The sequence below is a fragment of the Siphateles boraxobius genome, unplaced genomic scaffold (assembly GCF_051911475.1).
Source record: "Siphateles boraxobius isolate OS27281-9 unplaced genomic scaffold, OSU_SipBor_1 29, whole genome shotgun sequence".
Lineage (NCBI taxonomy): Eukaryota > Metazoa > Chordata > Actinopteri > Cypriniformes > Leuciscidae > Siphateles > Siphateles boraxobius.
In genome coordinates this window covers 12652326-12671626 of record NW_027508908.1, presented here as the reverse complement: position 1 = coordinate 12671626, position 19301 = coordinate 12652326, and the positions used below count along the sequence as shown (strand labels likewise).

Genomic DNA, 19301 nt, shown 5'->3' with positions numbered 1-19301 from the left:
GACCGCGCGTTTGAACAACAACGCTGCCCCTCCGACAAGAATGTCCTGCCAGACGTCCGAATAATCAAAAACTGTAGAAAAGTTATCTGGTGTGTGTTTCCTAATGTCCAGTAGTTCGTCTTTGGTGAAAATGATAGGAAAAGAATGACTAAACGCAGAATAAACGAACAAAAACAACACAATAGCTGGAGAGCCCCACACCGAGGCAGCCGTCTGCGGCGCCATCTTGGATAATATATGATCTTTCAAAAGGCACACTGTCACGGTTCATGAATTCACTGTCTCTTCCTGTGTGTTGGTGTTTTAGTGTGGGTGTGGCCGCTGATTTCCTTAATTATCATCGGCACCACCTGCGGTCTATCAGCCATGCCTATATATGCTCATTGTCTGCTGTCTTGTGTTGTCAGATCGTTTTTTGATGTCCTGGTGTTGTGTCCCGCTACCTGACCTCTTAGCCACCTGTCTTTCTGGAGTTGGAATCTGTTCCTGAGATTTCCTGGATTCCTTTCCTGGATTATTCCTTCTGGAAGATCTGTATAGTGCACCTGGCGATCGTTGGATTCAGCTCACGTCTTCACCTTCACCACCGACTGGGTTGCCTATCAACGTCCCCGTGTCACCCAGTTGCTGTTATCTTCACCTTTCACTTGGAACTGTTTTCACTTGTGGTCAATAGACACTTTATTCTCGCTATTGCATCTCTTGCTTATTTGTACTTTACAGAACGATCTGACCAAACATGGATGCAGCGAGTTCAACCGAATTAAGTGAGTTTTTGTCCCACGGCGTCGCGAGGATGGATCAGCAAGAGGAACACCTAGTGAACACAGGTCGTGCGGTGCAAGCCCTGGTGGCTCAGGTGTCCGTGCTCACCCAACAGATCCAACAACTCAACAATCCCGCTGCGCCACCCACACTGCCTGTCCATCCCACGCCTCCGGAGCTCAGTCGTCAGTTGGAACCACGTTTACCCACCCCGGAGACATACACTGGAGAACCTAATTATTGCAGAGCGTGTTGAGTAAATGCTCAATGTTTTTCGCCTAACAACCCCTAACATTCAACAGCTAACAGTCTAAGGTGTCTTTTGTTCTTACCCTGCTGACGGGACGGCCAGCTCTGTGGGGAACCCTGCGCCTCGTTCCAGACACTCTCGGAGGAGATGAGGAGGGTCTTCGACCGTGCAGTGACGGGGCGAGAGTTGCGGCCAGGCTACTTGCCGATCTTTGACAAGGAGACAGATCAGTGTCGTAATTTTCCATCAAATTTCGCACACTAGCCACTAGGGGTGTTACGATTACGTATCGTATTACGTAACGTTACGATCACGTCATCGATTCAGTTCAATTCGATATCACGATATCACGATGCACTGCATCCTCAATTCTCAATATTACTTTACTCCCTGCATATTTTATTTGTGCATGACATGATTTACACACATTGTGTGTCTTCCCCAGGTCGTGCTTACTAGGTTGTTCATAAAAGCCTAAATGTGCCCAGATGTCGGCTTTTAAAGTAGTTGGAGCTAGAGACCTGCACCCACGGGAGCCAACGCAAAAGAGTGCGCCGCGGGACTAGATTTGATGGCCTAGTGCGAGCGCGGGCGGTAATGCACTCACTCTGTGTGTGTGGGTTGCAGGAGAATAAAACGATTCACTGGGACTCCCGCAAAATAGAAATATCTATGAATAAAACATCTAAAGACTAATAAATTTTTATCCATCTGTTGCAGAAAACCAACAAGAACAACTAAAACAAAATAGAAACGATTTACAGGCAAGAGTTTGTATTTATAGCATGTTTGCAGCGTTGAGCGATGTAGCCAATCACAGACATATGTGTTGATTTCTAGAACGCAATGGCCAATCGGAAGCATTTAAGATAGACTCCCCTCAATGCTCAAAACTGACTTTTTGTTCAGGGCTCAATTCTGCATGCTGGCAAATCCTCTGATTATAACAAACATAGTGTAGATATTTTAAAAGATTCATTGTGCAGTCAGCTTCATTGATAATAACAGAGATGTGTGAGATCGCGATGAACTGATGTCAGCTTTTTAGGAATTATTAAGGGAGCGCACTTTGCGAGCATTCAGTCATGTCAAACCATACACGCAGTAGCCTGCTTGCTTTTATGTAAAATTAGCGATGGTTAATGTTAATGCTTTAATAACAAATAATTTATCAGGAGCATTTATGCTGATGTGTATGGTGGCGACACGTAGGCTAACTTGAAAGTATTTCATGGAGGTAGGCTACAGAAAAAAATCTATTTATACTTTTTTGCGGGCGGGAGCGGGACAAAACATGAATGTTGCAGGCAGGAGCGGGAGAAGGTAACATATATTTTTGCAGGTGGGAGCGGGACAGAATACTGTGCAAGTCTCTAGTTGGAGCATTTTTAAGTACTTGCATTTGCGTCTTGCCTCCCTCTGCCATTGTATGCTACCACGACAAATGACGTCAGAAAAGTGTCAGTACATTATAATCGGTTATGGTTTATTACTGAACCGATACCGAATTGTCCTCGTCTGCATCGTGATGCATCGTAGAAACGATTAATTGTCGCAGAGTGTCGCAGAGGCGCAGTGGGACTTATTCCTGCATGGAGTGGCTGACCGTGTCCAGAAGGAGATTTACGCCCTGGACCTCCCTCCGAGTCTTAATGGACTTATCGAGTAGGCGGTGAGAGTTGATGCTCGTTTGGATTGGGTGGAGCAACGAACCCGATCAATCATGTGATCTTCGAACGCTGGAGTGGCACAAGCCAGTGGCGGGGAGGCGGTCAGCCCCTTTTCGATCACGAGCCCATGCAGGTGGGTAGAGCTCGGCTTTCCCGTGAGGAGAGAGAGCGGTGTAGTTCCAAATGACTTTGCCTCTATTGCGGAGCAGCTGGCCATTTCCTGTATTCCTGCCCGTTAAAAGATCGAGCCCGGTAGTCAAGATGAGGCTACTATCGGGTGGGATCTCCTCTGAAAGGACCTCATCATCTACTCTCCTCTCGGTAAGACTGCGATGGGCAACCGGGTCATGATGCTGTCACTCCTTATTGGATTCAGGGGCGGAAGGTAGTTTTATGGACTTGTCTTTTGCACAGAAATGTCAGATCCTCATCGCAGCTCTCAATCACAAGATTTCCATTAACGCTCTCAACAGTCAGGAACTTCCCATCATCTCTTTCCTCACCAGACCTATAACTCTCATCACATCTGGAAACCACACTGAAAATCTATAATTTATACTTATGGAATCTCCTTTGGCACCCATAGTACTCATCCCTAGCTGGTAGAATATAATCCCAGGGTTGAATGGGGACAGTGTTCTATCTCTGCCTGGTGCAAACGTTGTTATGCGTCTTGTCTTATGTCTGCATGTTCATCTGTGTCTGGTTCTGTGTTACAGGAGGAGGCAGTGAATTTGTCAAATGTGCCCATGAGTTACCTCGACCTGAAGGAGATGTTCAGTAAGTCCCGCGCTGCTTCTCTTCCTCCGTATCGTCCCTATGACTGTACTATAGATTTACTCCCAGGTAAGTCTCCACCTAAAGGCAAGTTATACTCGCTTTCTGCTCCAGAAAGGTAGGCCATGGAGAAAAACATTTCTGAGTCTCTGGTATCCGGGTTTATCCGTCATTCCTCTTCTCCAGCAGGGGCGGGGTTCGTTTTTGTGGGGAAGAAGGATGGTTCTCTGCGACCGTGTATTGACCACCGAGGGTTGAACAACATCACGGTAAAGAATACTTACCCTTTGCCATTGATTCGCATCAGGAAGGGGGATGAATGGAAAACCATGTCTAACAACCCCAGGGGCCATTTTAAATATTTAGTCATGCCGTTCTGGCTGTCCAACTCACCAGCGGTTTTCCAAGCACTCGTCAATGACGTGCTGAGAGATATGGTAGACCAGTTCATATGTCTACCTGGATGACTTATACATTTTTTTAATTTTTAATTTTCTTCTTCTCTCCAGGAACACGTTCAGCACATCAGACGAGTGCTTCAGAGGTTGCTAGAGAATGGGCTTTTTGTCAAGGCAGAGAAATTTGCTTTTCATGCACAATCTGTTCCTTTCATAGGTTACATAATATCGTCTGAGGGAGTGTGTATGTATCCTGACAAGGTTAAGGCTGTGGTAGATTGGCCAAGTCCAGATTCCCGAAAGGCTCTACAGAGGTTTCTGGGGTTCGCCAATTTCTATTGGCGTTTCATTCGCAACTTCAACCAACTAGCAGCAAACTAACCAGAACGACGTTCAGGTGGTCCGATACAGCTGATGCTGTAATCGCCATTCTAAAGAGCCATTTCGTTTCGGCCCCCATCTTGATAGCCCCTGATCCTTCACGTCAGTTTGTGGTGGAGGTCGACGCGTCAGAGGTGGGGGTAGGTGCAGTTCTTTCTCAATGCTCAATGCTCTTCCAAAGACTACAAGATGCACCCTTGCACGTTCTTGTCCCTTTATCCATGACAGTTACCCCTCCCCCTAGGAGTGCCTCCTGGCGCTACCAGACGAACCTACCTGTCGATTGCAAGTTCTTGTCATATGGCCTTATAGATGCCAATCATGAAGGGGCAGCAGAGGGCATCGAGAACATGGCCGACGCCGTCACACATGCGAGATTCGTGGGCACCGACCCCGCTAGTGATGAGGTTGTACTGATGAAAATCCTCCAGGGTTTAAGGAGGTTGCTGCTAACTCCAGTTGGAGCCCATCTTACCAATGAGTCCGTTTGTGAGATCATGCAGTCCTGTTTCCGAATATGTTTTGAAATGAGATTAAGTGAGCTGTTGAGAAAGTCAGCTGAGCACACGCTGGTGGACATGGTGCAGCTGCCCCCCCCCCCCCCCCCCTCCAAATTGAGCTGAGACCTTAAATCCCTGTTGTAATGACACAGCAGACACAAGGTGATCCCTTCACAGCTTTTATTAGAGTAGTCAAACAGGCAGGAATCAACAACAGCAAACAGGGAAACGGAGACAAGGCAGAGACAAACCAGATAACAGGCAATGGTCCGGGTAGGCAGCGAGAAGCAAGGTCCAGTAAGTAAACCAAGTCGGGGGGGGGGGGGGGGGGGGCAGAGAACAAGCAGAAATGGGATACACAGCCAAGGTCAAGGTAAATAATAAATCTACAGGAAGAAACGCTCAGTAATGACAGCCAGGAAAGTCAAGACTTTGCATCGGTGTGGTGCGTGGAAGTGGTTTATATGTGTGTTTGTGAATGAGATGCAGGTGTGTGTGTAATCAGCGTAGTGCAGGTGTATGGTGTATGGTGTATGGTGTAATCAGTCCAGGGAGATGCATGAAGGGAAATGGAGTTCGTGATCACCCAGGGAGTGCGTGGCTAATCGTGACAGAGCCCCCCCTTTAAGAGCGGCTTCCAGATGCTCAAAAAACAAACAAAAGTTCAGGAGGGTGGTGAAGCGGAGGTGGTCTTGGGGGAGGGATGGAGGGCCAGGTCTGTGCAGGGGAATGGGACCAGGGTATTGCAATGGCGGACCTGGGTTATGGAGCGTGGGCGGACCTGGACCATGGAACGTGGGCGGACCAGGCTGTGCATGCTACCAGGGCGGAGCAGGCTGTGTAGCAACCAGGGCGGAGCAGGTGGATCAGACAGTTCAGGGGACCAAGGTGGACCAGACAGTTCAGGTGGCCAGGGTGGATCAGACAGTTCAGGAGACCAAGGTGGACCAGACAGTACAGGGGACCAAGGTGATCCAGACAGTTCAGGGGACCAAGGTGGATCAGACAGTTCAAGTGGCCAAGGTGGACCAGACAGTTCAGGTGGCCAGGGTGGACCAGATTGTTCAGGTGGCCAAGGTGGCACGGCCTCCATGGTCCCATCAGGGGACCTACTGACTCAGCGGCGGCCATCTTGTCAAGAGACACTGGCTTGGCGTCGGGCATCTTGTCCGGAGACACTGGCTCGGCAGAAGTGACGTTGTGAACAGTCTCTGGCTTGGCGTGCATGACGAGATGCGCAGGCTCGGCTGGACTTACGTGGAGTGCAGGCTCAGCTGGACTGACGTGGAGTGCAGGCTCGGCTGGACTGACGTGGAGTGCAGGCTCAGCTGGACTTACCTGGAGTGCAGGCTCGGCTGGACTGACGTGGAGTGCAGGCTCGGCAGGACTGACGTGGAGTGCAGGCTCGGCTGGGCTGACGTGAAGTGCAGGCTTGGCTGGGCTGACGTGAAGTGCAGGCTCGGCTGGACTGACATGGAGTGCAGGCTCAGCTGGACTTACCTGAAGTGCAGGCTCGGCTGGACTGACGTGGAGTGCAGGCTCGGCTGGACTGACTTGGAGTGCAGGCTCGGCTGGGCTGACGTGAAGTGCAGGCTCGGCTGGGCTGACGTGAAGTGCAGGCTCGGCTGGCCTGACGTGAAGTGCAGGCTCGGCTGGGCTGACGTGAATCATAGGCTCGGCAGTAAGAGACCCAGGCAGGATGGTCTCGGCGGGACTAGATTCAGGCAGCACAGTCTCGGGGGGACTAGACTCAGGCAGGACAGTCTCGGCGGGGCGAGACTCAGGCAGGACAGTCTCGGCAGGACGAGACTCAGGCAGGAAAGTCTCTGCGGGACGATACTCAGGAGGAATGGTGATCTCTGCAGATCGTGCAGACTTTAGTGGGGGATCTGCCAAGCTGGACATCAGCCCTGAACGCCCATAGACCGATCCGGTGGCAGAACCGATGGCTGGCGTTACGCGAAGATTCTCAAGCTTGGTAGAGAAGACTTGAAGTATCTCTCTCTCGGCAGGAGGGGATACTGTGGGTTCACGGAGCTCCTCCTCTACCACGCCCACAGTAAACGATGAGCCGCTCAAAAAAAGGGCCAGTTCAATAAATTCTTCGACATACTTCTCAATCGGCCGATTCTCCTGACGGAGATGCAGGATTTGTACTGCTGTATCCCTGGTTGGCATCGCTGCTGGATCTTGGTGTGGCGAAGTCTTCTGTAATGACGCAGCAGACACAAGGGGATCCATTCACAGCTTTTATTAGAGTAGTCAAACAGGCAGGAATCAACAACAGCAAACAGGGCAACGGAGACAAGGCAGAGACAAACCAGATAACAGGCAATGGTCGGGGTAGGCAGCGAGAAGCAAGGTCCAGTAAGTAATCCAAGTCGGGGCGGGCAGAGAACAAGCAGAAATGGGATACACAGTCTAGGGTCAAGGTAAATAATAAATCCACAGGAAGAAACGCTCGGTAATGACAGCCACGAAAGTCAAGACTTCGCACTGGTGTGGTGCACGGAAGTGGTTTATATGTGTGTGAATGAGATGCAGGTGTGTGTGTAATCAGCGCAGTGCAGGTGTATGGTGTATGCTGTGATCAGTCCAGGGAGATGCATGAAGGGAAATGGACTCTGTGATCACCCAGGGAGTGCGTGGCTAATCGTGACATCTATCAATTCACTTTTAGCCCCCACAGAAAGGCTCAGAGAGTGTGTCTTCTTTCATCTGATATGTGACAGAGCCCAGCAAGGACCTATCTTACCTGACCTGACAAAAACGGTGCCATGACATTTCCTAATTCAATCCATTAATCTCTATTAAAGTACTGTAGAGTGCAACACCTACCCATTTTATAAGTGACTGGAACAGTTATTTGTTATTCAAGCAGTGTATAATTGTATTGATGCAGATAAACAGCTACATTCCAAATTTAAAATGTCCTAGAAATAAAATTGCGTTCAAACATATATTGTTAGATGGTTTCCTTTTGTCATCAAAGAACTAGGTCAAGCAGCAGACAAAAGACAGACCGATACATATAAATGCATGTGTGTTTAAAACACTTTTCTAAGCGCAATGGTAGAGATGATGAGGTTTTACATTAATTTAGAATACTTCCTGAATTCTTTAGAAAAACAATTAAAGCTTGCCGGTACATTTTGTACATAGGAGATGAGAACCATCACAAAGTGTGCCATTGCAGCAAACAGATCAATATGTAATTAATCGTGGTGTTTGAACTATGTGGGCCTATTATTGAGGATTTGCAAAGTCGCCTACTGCACTGTTTAGAACTTGACTCTGACTGTGATCTCTCACTGAGATGCAAGGCCGGATTATACAATAGGTCAGTGATTCATATACAACTAAATTTTTTATGTTATATACAGATATAACCTGTATTTATTATTATGATTAATTTCTTATTAGCTGACTGGGTCCATACGTTTGTAAAAAGTAAGGAGAACATGTTGCACTTGGGAGAATATCATTCTCAACCAGGAATTTGTTATTTTTGTTTTGTTTTGTGCTTATCATTTTACTTCCCTTCTCTGCTTTTGAATTTGCATGATGCAATGACAACTGCATTATCATAAACCTTTTATAAATGTCACATTTTTGGAAAGCTGTTACAAATATCTGCTCTCATTATTCAAATACAGCATTAGCATCTTGTCTCTCACTAATATGCGCTACTCTTGCCAAGGCAAGTGAATGAACTTGTCATTGTTGGGAGCTAATTTGTTGGGAAAAAAAACGTTGCCAGGTGAAGCAGTTCACAGCTGAAGGGCGATAATTCAATCGGCTGTTAAATCAACTATCATTGCTTGACATTGTGCCTGAGTACAATTAGGTTTAGTTGGGGATGTGATGTGCTTGCAGAAAAGCTCGCAGGACATGGCCATGCTAATAAAACAGAGCCGGCACAACTGGTGGGAGCTGCCAGTGAGAGCTTCACTATAGTAATCACATATCAGTTCCACAGTGTGTACTGTATGCTTATAATGTAAATTGCCGCAGTAGGGACACAACTGGAATGATGCTATGATATTAACATGGTGGGGCAATTTATTTCGTATTCGTCATCTCAGTCTCTTTTTAAACACTAAGCACATGGAATGTTCAAGTCTGATGAAAAGCATGTAGCTCAATGTCACATGTTTTTTGTTTTTTTTTTGATGAGCTGAAATTACTTGGAGCATTAAAAAAATGTGCTGAATTTCTTACACGGAATGTGCAAAAGGGTAGTTCTAAAAATATGAGACTATATAGTAAATTTTGGATTCAAATTATAGTTTAAATCGTTAGTGCCGATAGCCTCGTGGGCAAGTTTGTTCATGTGTAGCACTGTTGCACTTTGGGCGAGCTGAGTTCGAGTCCCAGCTCGTGGACCTTTCCCGTCAAAGCCTGAATATCCTTGAAGCTCACACAGGTGGATGTTGTATAGCTAGGATAATTTAAATTTAAAATCAGGCAGTTCAGGATAATTCAAATTCAATTTAATGACTTCGCAGACCGGAAAAACTTTTATTTGAATTCATTTCTTGGGCTCGGTTCACAGTTCACACCCTGAATCAGCGAAAGTGAAAGTCTACACACCCCAGCCCTGAACGTTAAGTTTATTGGTTATTCTTTAACTGGCTATTTTGTTATTAGATATTCAGGCTTTGAATAGCACATATCTGGGCCTCTGCTGTGTCACTTGCATAATCTGCCCTGACTTTTCTCAACTCTCCCTGAGTGCAGAGTCTTAGTATAGGGCAAAATAATGAATTAGGGTCGCCAATGTTCCGTAGCCCTTCAGGAGGGCACAGAAGAAGGTCAGCGTTTCACATTCATTGCTTATAAAAGAGAGCTCTTAAAAATGACCAACAGCTCCATATAGGTAACTGATAACCAAATTTGTGAAATTTCAAAGATTCAATGTCTGTTTATAGGCAAGCTGACACATGGCTTGGTCATCAATAAATATGATGAAGTGTTAAAAGTTTCATGCAGGATGGCTCAGTGATAACAAAAGCATTGTCAAAGTGAGCTGGTAAGATTTACGTGTACGTGTTTGGTGAATTATTGAGTACTACCACAGGCTTTCTATGAATTATTGGTCTAAGACACCAGCTGACAGCACTATGTCAACCACAGAGAATCCAAATGCAGACAGTGCTCTTAAACCCTCCTCCCACAAAAACACCAACTATGTCATGGGCAGGTGTTCTCTTCCCACAGTTAACCCGCAACAGAGCCTTCAGATGTTCTCTCACCCGCTCACGTAAGCTCTTCTCTATACCAAACACATTTTAACAGGATAAATTTCATGTTTTATATACTTTGAACAAAGTTCCAAGAAATGTCCTGGGGAGCTCTGAATCTCTAAGAATGTATAGGAATGACTTTCACACCAAGCATATTTGTATATGCTTCTAACTTTTGTTTTGCAAACTTTGCTCAAAGAAACATTTGAGGATTTCAGGCATGTTGGGTCGAGATGTAGATGCCTGCTTTTTTGCTCACTATATATTTGAAGTCAGGTACAGCAGCATGTTCAGGGTATCAAACTAAGAGTACATTTGAAAAATCTGGTTATCTTATGGATCTGAGCACTTTTCTTGCAGCTTAGCTTTTCTTGAAACTTGTGCAATGTGAACGCTCAACATCACTGCATGTAACTGTGATGTAAGTGAAGTGCTACATTCATACAGTAGCTAATAGCATCCTTGACATTTTGTTTGTTTTAAATATGGAAACCATTAGGCGTGATCTTGAGCTCAAGTTTTGTATAAACACTTGAAAATATTAGCTTTTTAAAACTATTATGACTACTAATCAGAATTTGATCATTACATTCCATAATGACCTTGTCACAAAGTTACCCCTGGAGATCCGCTTTGGAAAGCGGGAGGGTTTTTTAGTGAGAGGAAAAAAAATATGGTGCTACCCATTAATGCACGAGTCCACGAGTGATGGCATATAGATATGTATATACAGTGTAAACACCCAAACACCAGAAAATACCAAATATATATTTTTTTATTATTAGATAAAATTAACTGAGAATATCTTGTGCTTTTTCATGGGTGCATGGCCATTTCGGTGCCTATGACCTGGAGGATATGCTCCAGAATATTGGTTGAAAAAAAAATGTTCAGGTCTAGAGAGACTGTGGGTACGTTTACACAACAACAATGTACTAAAAACAGAAATGTTTTTCCTTTGAGTTTACGCGTACAGGCGACTAAATTGTCAAAACAATCCCCGTACACACAGATCCACAGAAAATGACTAAAAACGCTGTATTATGTATGCCAGGCCAGTAAACTTCACCATTTTCAAATTCAGTTGTTGTTTTTTTGTTTGCACAGAGACAATAACTCTATTGTTGTAAAAAAATAAAATAAAATAAAAAACGCTGCTGTGTAAATGAATGGCCAAAACGGATAAAAAAGTTTTCTATTTCTAGTTGAAAACGGTGTAATGTAAACGAACCATGTAGAAGAGAGAGAAAAATTAAAAAGTTGCTTCAGCACAAATGCAATGGTAAAATCACCTATGTGGCTAAGAGTTTATACAAATAAAATCGATTTCATTTCCCAGTACCAGGTATGTTATTTTTTTTTTTTATTTTTATTTTTTTTTTTGTTTACTTCCCAGGATCTTTTGCTGGAGGCAGTATTTATTGGTAAACAGTGTTGATTTGTTTAATGTTGCTCATATCTGCAGCATTAAGACTTTATTCTTTTAACTTTGCCGCCATTGATTTGGATGGTACTTGTTTGATTATAAGAAGATACTTGCACAATGTGCAGTTTGTGTGAGGGCTCAGCATGATCCAACAATATCTGTTCACTGTGGTGTTGGACTCAACAGGCAAGAGAGAAATCCAGGATGGATGATGCTGTTTTCAGCTGCAGGGGAGAGCAATGTTAAAGTTTGTTTGAAAACTGCCCATGGCTGGGACTTACTTGTGCTCCATATGTACAGTATTCCTCTGTTGCCGTAGCATATTTAACCACAAGGCACTGGGGCAGTAGCTGAAGTCTTTCTCTGTAAGCCTTATTCTGCGATTCATAGAGGTAAACATGTTGTTAGTTCAAGAGATCTAGTATTAGTTCAATTAGTTCATGTATAATTCTTACGGGACTAATCTTTGCCTTTCAAGTCCTGACATAGAAAAGCTTAGAAAAATGAAATTGTAATGAGTGTGAAATTAAATTAGCACTATAATGAAACACATTTTACAAGACTGTGTCTTGTGAAATGTAGTATTGATTATTTTAATGTAATCTTTCCCACTATTTAGCAGTTATATAGAGATATGATTCTGTTTTCGTTCTGTGCATTAATTTGCAAAATTTTTAGTTTCCTGCATTGAACATTTTGGTTTTCTACATTTCTTCAATTTTACCAGTCCAAAGAAACTAATACCATCAAAAAACCACCCAGCGTGTTGAATATAAATGCTTAATCTGACATTTATTTGCAGTCCAGTGGGTTTCATTTGAATGATGTAAATCTGCTGAAGTGTTTACTCTCAGCCCAAGTTGTCAACAGCCGTTGAATTTTACAGTCCATGGAGGAGAGCAAGCTCTCACTTTCACCAACAGTTCACATGTGCTCGAGATAAGCTACTGTTGCTTAATACAGAGGAAAACAAGATGCATATTAAATGCTGTGAGAATTTAGTCTGTTTAGTCTTGGCATTTCTTATTACAAATTATTATGCATAATAATCTAATTTTTATTTAAAAATGTTTTATTTAGTATCAAGTTATTTACCGTATTTATTTGAAAAACAGTATTAGTTAAGATATTGTAAACAAATATTTGACCAATTAATTCATGTTCTAGCAATTTCCCAGATGGCAAAACAGAAATGTTTTTTAATTTTGTATTTCTTGTTTTAAATTAACATAAAAAAAAAAACTCTATAGCCTATAGTTTATATAGCCACAAATATCATCAGGTCAAACTCAGCTAGCTGAAGACAATGTTGTCTTAATGATAAAAAATGTTAGTTGCCTCACCACTGTCATGTGGCCAGCCGAGAATTTCAGAAAGAACAAAGGTGGTTTGCCAAGCAGAACTAACGAAGGGCCTGTGGACAAGGCCGACTGCTGAACATGAGGAACGGGGAAGGAGTGAAGACATATAGATTCTGAAGTCTGCGGAGCATAATTCTCACATATGATTTGGCAAGAGCCCAACTAGACATAAAATTAATTTCTCCGCGATGAATAACCTTGATTGTTGCACAGAAAGAATTGGGAATTTCAATAAAGCTTAAGCCATACTTTATTTTCTCTGTTTGAAATGTGTTGACTCGCTAGTCCCTTGTGGGTGGTTTCACAGGCATGCAGGCAATCTTTCGAGTTATTATTTCTTCTTCTGTTTTCCTTGTTACTGTAAGTTTATGAGGATAGTGCCCATATATTCCCAAAATGCTATGCAGAAGGGAAAATGAAACTCACCCTAGTGTAATAAACAATTTGATTTTTAATAAGCGCAGCATGACTCAAACATCGGGATGCTTTTAAACACGTACTGTCACGGTAATGACTATGTTTCATACGGGACAGTTAAAAGGATATTATTGGGAGAGCTGGTGTGGGTTAGTCTCCTGCATTGTATTGTTCGCTCATATGCTCATATGCATACATGCTCGCAAAGTATAATTTAACTGCCCTGCAGTTTACCCCTCAGATGAGCAGGAAAATGAATGAAAGCTGATTAAAATACTCAACCACAGTTTTGTCCCTGTTCCCAACTATTTTCAAATACAGAAATGCATGCGAGTGTGAGATTTTATGATTACTTCTGTAGACTACAAAAGCAGCATCTTAGATATTCATTGGACTTTTGCTTAAAGCTGTACTAGTGAAACAGCCAAAAAATCCTCTGTATTTATCCAAACGTTTTATCAAACCTTCTCTACAGTATATACTGTAAATATTTATTTTATTCTTATTATGTGTTTATTTGTTTTAAAACCAAGCACCTATACAACTCACTGCAATAAAACTGTATTTAGTTAGACTCTTGGCTGAGTTTCATAAAGTAATACAAATATTGCATATATATATATATATATATATATATATATATATATATATATATATATAATAACAACAACAACTAATAAATACAAAATAATAATTTTAAAAAGGCTGTCCCAAAGATGAACATGGTTTGCATCAAGTGAATTGTCTGTTTTAATTTTCAGAGACCCACCGAAGCAATATTGCAACAATTTTTTTTTTTAAATTTTACTATGTAAACAATACATATTACAGTAGCATTCTCAAGTGTATCATAGCAGCAATTTTGACATCAGTGTATCCTAATTTCATGTTCCAAGTTTGCTGGGAAGACTTGTCAAGCATATAGGCTACATGTATGTACACTGTAAAGAATTTCCTGATTTGTTATCACAATTTTTTTTCTTTTGTAAAAACAACTTAGACAATTTATGTGGCGCAGATAACAAAATATATTGAGTTTCTGTTGATTAAACCAATTGCCTTCATAATTCCTTTTTTATTTCAATATACTTGAAATTTTAAGGCATCCAGTTTTGTTTAAGTTGAACCAACAATATATATATTTTACAGTGGTAAAATATACCCCCCCCCCCCCCAAAAAAAAAAAAAAAAAAAAAAAAAAATTATAAAAGCAAAAATGCTTTAAATCGTGTTTTTTTAATTTTATTATATTTATTTATAACGGCATCATAAAAGCTATTTTAAAGTGGGGAGATAATAAAATAGATAAACAGTACCAATGGCTGTCCAAGGGTTAAAGATGCATGGGCATTTGATAATCCAGGGTTAACCTGTCACGAGACACGTGTGTGATGTTCAGGGGTTAAAACAAAGATGCGTACGAGAGAGTCGCTGTTTCCCTCCTCAGACACGTTGCGCTCCACGCAGTGCACTCGCTCATCTTTTTAGGACCTCAGTCAGTGGTCAGTGTACACACACTTTTCATCGTCTTCTCCCCACGGAGGCTGCTCTTCAGCACCCGGCGTGAGAACAATTCCATAACTTCACTTCACGTACGCTTGAGCCGCCACGCGCTCACATTCACATTCTGTCACATTCATCGACGCCGGTAAGCTCACGCAAGAGAACCTCTGCCTGACTGACTGTCTCTGAGGTGGAGAATTAGAGAGAGAGAGAGAGAGAGAGAGAGAGAGAGAGAGAGAGAGAGAGAGAGAGAGAGAGAGAGAGAGAGAGAGAGAGAGAGAGAATAAAGAGAAAGAGAATTTCTCCTCACCGAGCTGCTTATTTTCTCTGTCAAGCGTGTATCATCCGCTGTGTGGTGAAAAGCGCAGACCTGCGTGGGACCGATTTCCCGCCGCTGCAAGGAGAGACCAACCATCCTCTGAAAGGTAAAAGTTACCCCACACCTCTTCAATATGATGTCTTTGTAGGTTATGCCTGTTTGTTGTTCTTTCTTTTTTCATTTGTTTACTTAAAGACACATTTATGTAAAGTGACAAACTCATAGTCACACGGGTGGTATGTGTGCGTAATTCATGTTTTCAACGTTTACGAACACCAGTGTGAATTTCGTGTTTACCTGCAGAAAATGGTCATATTTCAAGTAATTATTTGAGAATTTCATTAGATGTAATTGATCAATCTCATACGTAGTACTCTGTAGCTGTAGCTCAATTAATCGTGTCTGGTACCTGTTGATTCCCCTCATAACACTCATTAAACTAGCCTATATGTACAGGTATACTTAGAACCTTCCTAGAAAGAAAGAAACAAAAGAAAAATGTTTTTCATTCCTGAAACAAAACATTATTGCAAATAATAGTCTTAGTCTTATAGCCCAAGTCGAAATACCTGGAAAAGGGCAAAGAAAACAGGTGCCAAACAACACAATCAAGGGATCAATGGGGTGATGAGACAACTGGGAAGAGAAAGTGAGAGAGAAAGATTGTGTTGGGGGATCAGGTGGTAGAGAGGGGCAGAGAAACCAAAAGAGATGTTGTAATTAAGGCTAAATGGGGGTGAAGAGACACCAGAGAATGCATCCAAGCGGTAATTTGTTTTTTATTGAATATATTTATCAACATTAAATGACTTTTTTATTTTGGAAACAGGAAAGTAACTTTAGCTTGGGCTGGCCGCATACATAAATCTGATGATTCAACATAGCAGCGAGCAGCTGTTGTGCTCATGAGGGCAGGGGTAGTTGATGGATCATGGCCGCACCACACTCATTGAAATTGATTATCAATATGCATCATTTGTTTCCTTTATTGCACCTTTCCTCATTTAGAAAGAAACTCAAGAATTTAATAACATCAGTCACTCACTATGAGTTCTGGGATATATTACGGCTTACAAATAATTACCATTTGAAATTCAGTTTTATTATTACGTTGTTTGTTTAGAATCAGTTGCGCTTTACTTTTCAAATACAGCTCATCACTGTGACCGCTCAACTGCTGCTAAAAAGCATTATAGCGTGTTGGAAAAAAATATGATGAAAAGCATTGATTATAGCTCTCGACACACTCTAGTCAATACCTTCTGTATCTTATGTAGGCAGCAAGTATATTTAGAGTCAGATCACACTGTTTTGGACTGTACCCTTAAAAATTGCATTGCAAACCATGCTGCATGTTACTACTGAAAGCGTTCTAGAGCAGCATTTGTATTCTGAGCGTGTGTGACCAAAGACCCTTTCATGACCCTTGCAGCAGCCATATAAGTTCACAAGAGATAGTGGTCTGATCCCTTCCTCTGAAGTTACAGACATTCACACAGATCTCTTGAGTGTTGCTCAAGATTGAAGCTTTATCAACTGCTCAGGTGTGCCAGCCTGCAGGAGGACCTCTGAAATGTGTTTAATTGCAGCTGGAGATACCTATAAGGCAGAGACAGCAGATCACTTATTCGCTCCAGCAGTGTGCTGATTTAGGGGCGTAATTTCTTAATTACACTTCTTTAATTAAAGCACGGAAGGAGGTTATTGCATTGTTCGACTTAATTCTCTGTAAGTCTTTTCATTCAAAATATAACTCAATACCTCGGGATGGTGCCTGAGTTTTTTTAATGTCAGTTTTGACATTCAATTGTCAGTAACTCTTCAGAATAATGGTCCGTCATTAATAGGGAACTACTTTAATACAGGAAGTAATGCAGGACAAATGAGTAGTCCTACATTAACACTACAAGTACTACTATTAACTAATAAGGGAAAAAGCTTAACTAATCAGTTTTAGGAGACAATTGTTTACGTCCCAGACACAGGTTAGTGTTGTGATTAATAATTAATTGGTAATTCTTTATAATTTGTCGTAGTTGGTTAATAGTTCTTAATGAGGCTAATCTCATTTATTAATTATTAATAACACAATATGAGGAACTTTCTCAATCCTACATTTGATATTACGTACTGATTAGTTAATCTTGCTTACAAATTAGTTAATAGTTACTACTCATTTGTCCTGCATTATTTCATATAATCCCATAAATTCATATAATAATTTCATTTCATATAACACATCACAATAAGGTTTCATTAGTTAACAGTTAACATTGACTAATAATGAACTGCACTTCTACAGAATTTATTAATCTTAGTTAGTTCATTTCAACATTTACTAATACATGTTTAAAATCAAAAGTTGTTTGTCAACATTAGTTAATGCACTGTGAGCTAACATGAATGAACAAGGAACAGCTGGATTTATTATTTACTAACATTAACAAAGATTAATAAATACTGTTCTCATAGTTAGTTAAAACATGAACTAATGATAACAAGTGAAACCTTATTGTAAAGTGTTACCCTTCCTGCATAGTTACCTAATGACAGAGCATTAGTCTAAAGTGTTACTATCATTCATTCTGATATAATGATACAATAGACAATTGAGAATAACACACAATGCATCAGTTTTCCACAATCAAGCTGTCTAGATGAAAACGGCAGGTCTCTGTCTGAACTGTATCAGGGAGGTTTGTTTTAGACAAAGCGAATCTGCCAGATGTATTTGACTTCGGTGACCTCACGCCTCTGGTTTTCTACAGCCCCTCTTGTTCCATCCTGTTTGTACGCATTGTTTTTTTTTTATACTGCTTTTTTTATACTGTCTTTCCTGAAAACTCAATAAATTATTGAAATTAACGCCTTTTCTATAGTTATCAAGTGGTTCAAATGTTTTAAGTCTGTTATCTAGTACATGTCCAAGTGTCTTATTAAGTTTATTCAAAACTGAAGCTGGACATAGTAAGTGAATGGACATATTTAGCGCTTAATATTATACTTTTCTACTTTTCTAAAAATTTTTATACTGCTGAAAGTGACCGTCCAACAGTCCAACTTTAACTTTTAAGTCAATGGAAGTTCAGAGGTCCTATTGAATTGCCTTGTTAAGGTTTGCAGTGATGTGAATTTATTATTATTATTATTAGCTTTTTAGCAGACACATCATCAAGCCAGAGACAAATTATTCATTGTAATTCTTGTTTGTTTATCATCAGGTCTTATGCATTTAGATCAATTAACTGAGCTCAAGGAGAAGAGCCGAGCAAAGCTTTACATTTGCGGGACTGAGAAAAAAAGAAAACGTTGCGTTTTCATTTTCTGTAGTTGGGGTGAATGGACTGAGATATGGGAGAATTCGGTTCATAGGTGGCTGTCCCCTGTGAGGCACTTTTATGCAGATGTATGAAGCTGTGTTTTTTTTTTAAAGGATCAAAAGCAATTGAAAGGTACTGTACAAGGTTAGAATAGCAATAGATTAATTTGAACATTATGTACACATCCCTCTTAATTGAATTAGTTATTCTTGGAAATTCAGGTTTAGTTCAATTTCATGTTAGCTTCATGGCCAAAAAAAGAAGGAGAAAAAATAATTTAATTTTCTTCTCAACGGAGGCTTCATATCGACAAGTTCACAGGTGTTAAACTTGCCCGGAATGGCAGAGCGTAGGTGGCTAACCTTGATAAAATGATGGAGAAGGGGGAGTGTGAAATGAAAGTTTATGTGGCAGACTACTGAAGAGCTCTTATTCCATTAAAAGTCCAACATAGATTTGAAACATAATTCAGTAGAAGGTCACATAGGATAGTGACCTGCCATTTCTTTAGTGCCGGAGGTCACCTCAGCTTTAATATCGGTACAATGAAGTGTCCAATGTTTTCACAAGCTGCTTGTGACTCCAAATTGACACTACACTAGGTCCCCAACAGGTGGCTGTGGCAAATCTCGGAGGGAAAGTGAAAGGACTCCTGGAAGGTCAAACCAAAACACTTACCAAGTACGAGTAAAAATAGGCTTTGTCAGTAATACATGATTTAATCTAAATAATGCACATTACTTGCATCAACAAAGGTCAGGAAATCATTCAGATTAAGTTAAAGGCATTCAAACTGTATGCTAAAGAAAATATGTTGATTTTTTTGTATATTGTTTTTGTGACAGGTGCAGTTTTACCATGAGACGGAAACAGTCATCTCGTATATTATACTACGAGTAACTGGTGCTGTTTCTTATTTATAATAATAATAATAATAATTTAAAAAAGGTTAACACTTTGCAGTTCAA

General features: G+C 41.3%; 1 long non-coding RNA gene across 1 annotated transcript in view; it reads left to right on the top strand.

The window, feature by feature from the left end:
- Window positions 1-14661: 14661 nt before the first annotated feature.
- The window catches only part of LOC143753843 (uncharacterized), a 324709-nt gene continuing 320069 nt past the window's right edge, over window positions 14662-19301 (top strand). The window contains exons 1-2 of the long non-coding RNA XR_013207821.1: window positions 14662-14839; window positions 15030-15119. This is a non-coding gene — a long non-coding RNA (uncharacterized LOC143753843). The remainder of the gene's footprint in view (window positions 14840-15029; window positions 15120-19301) is intronic.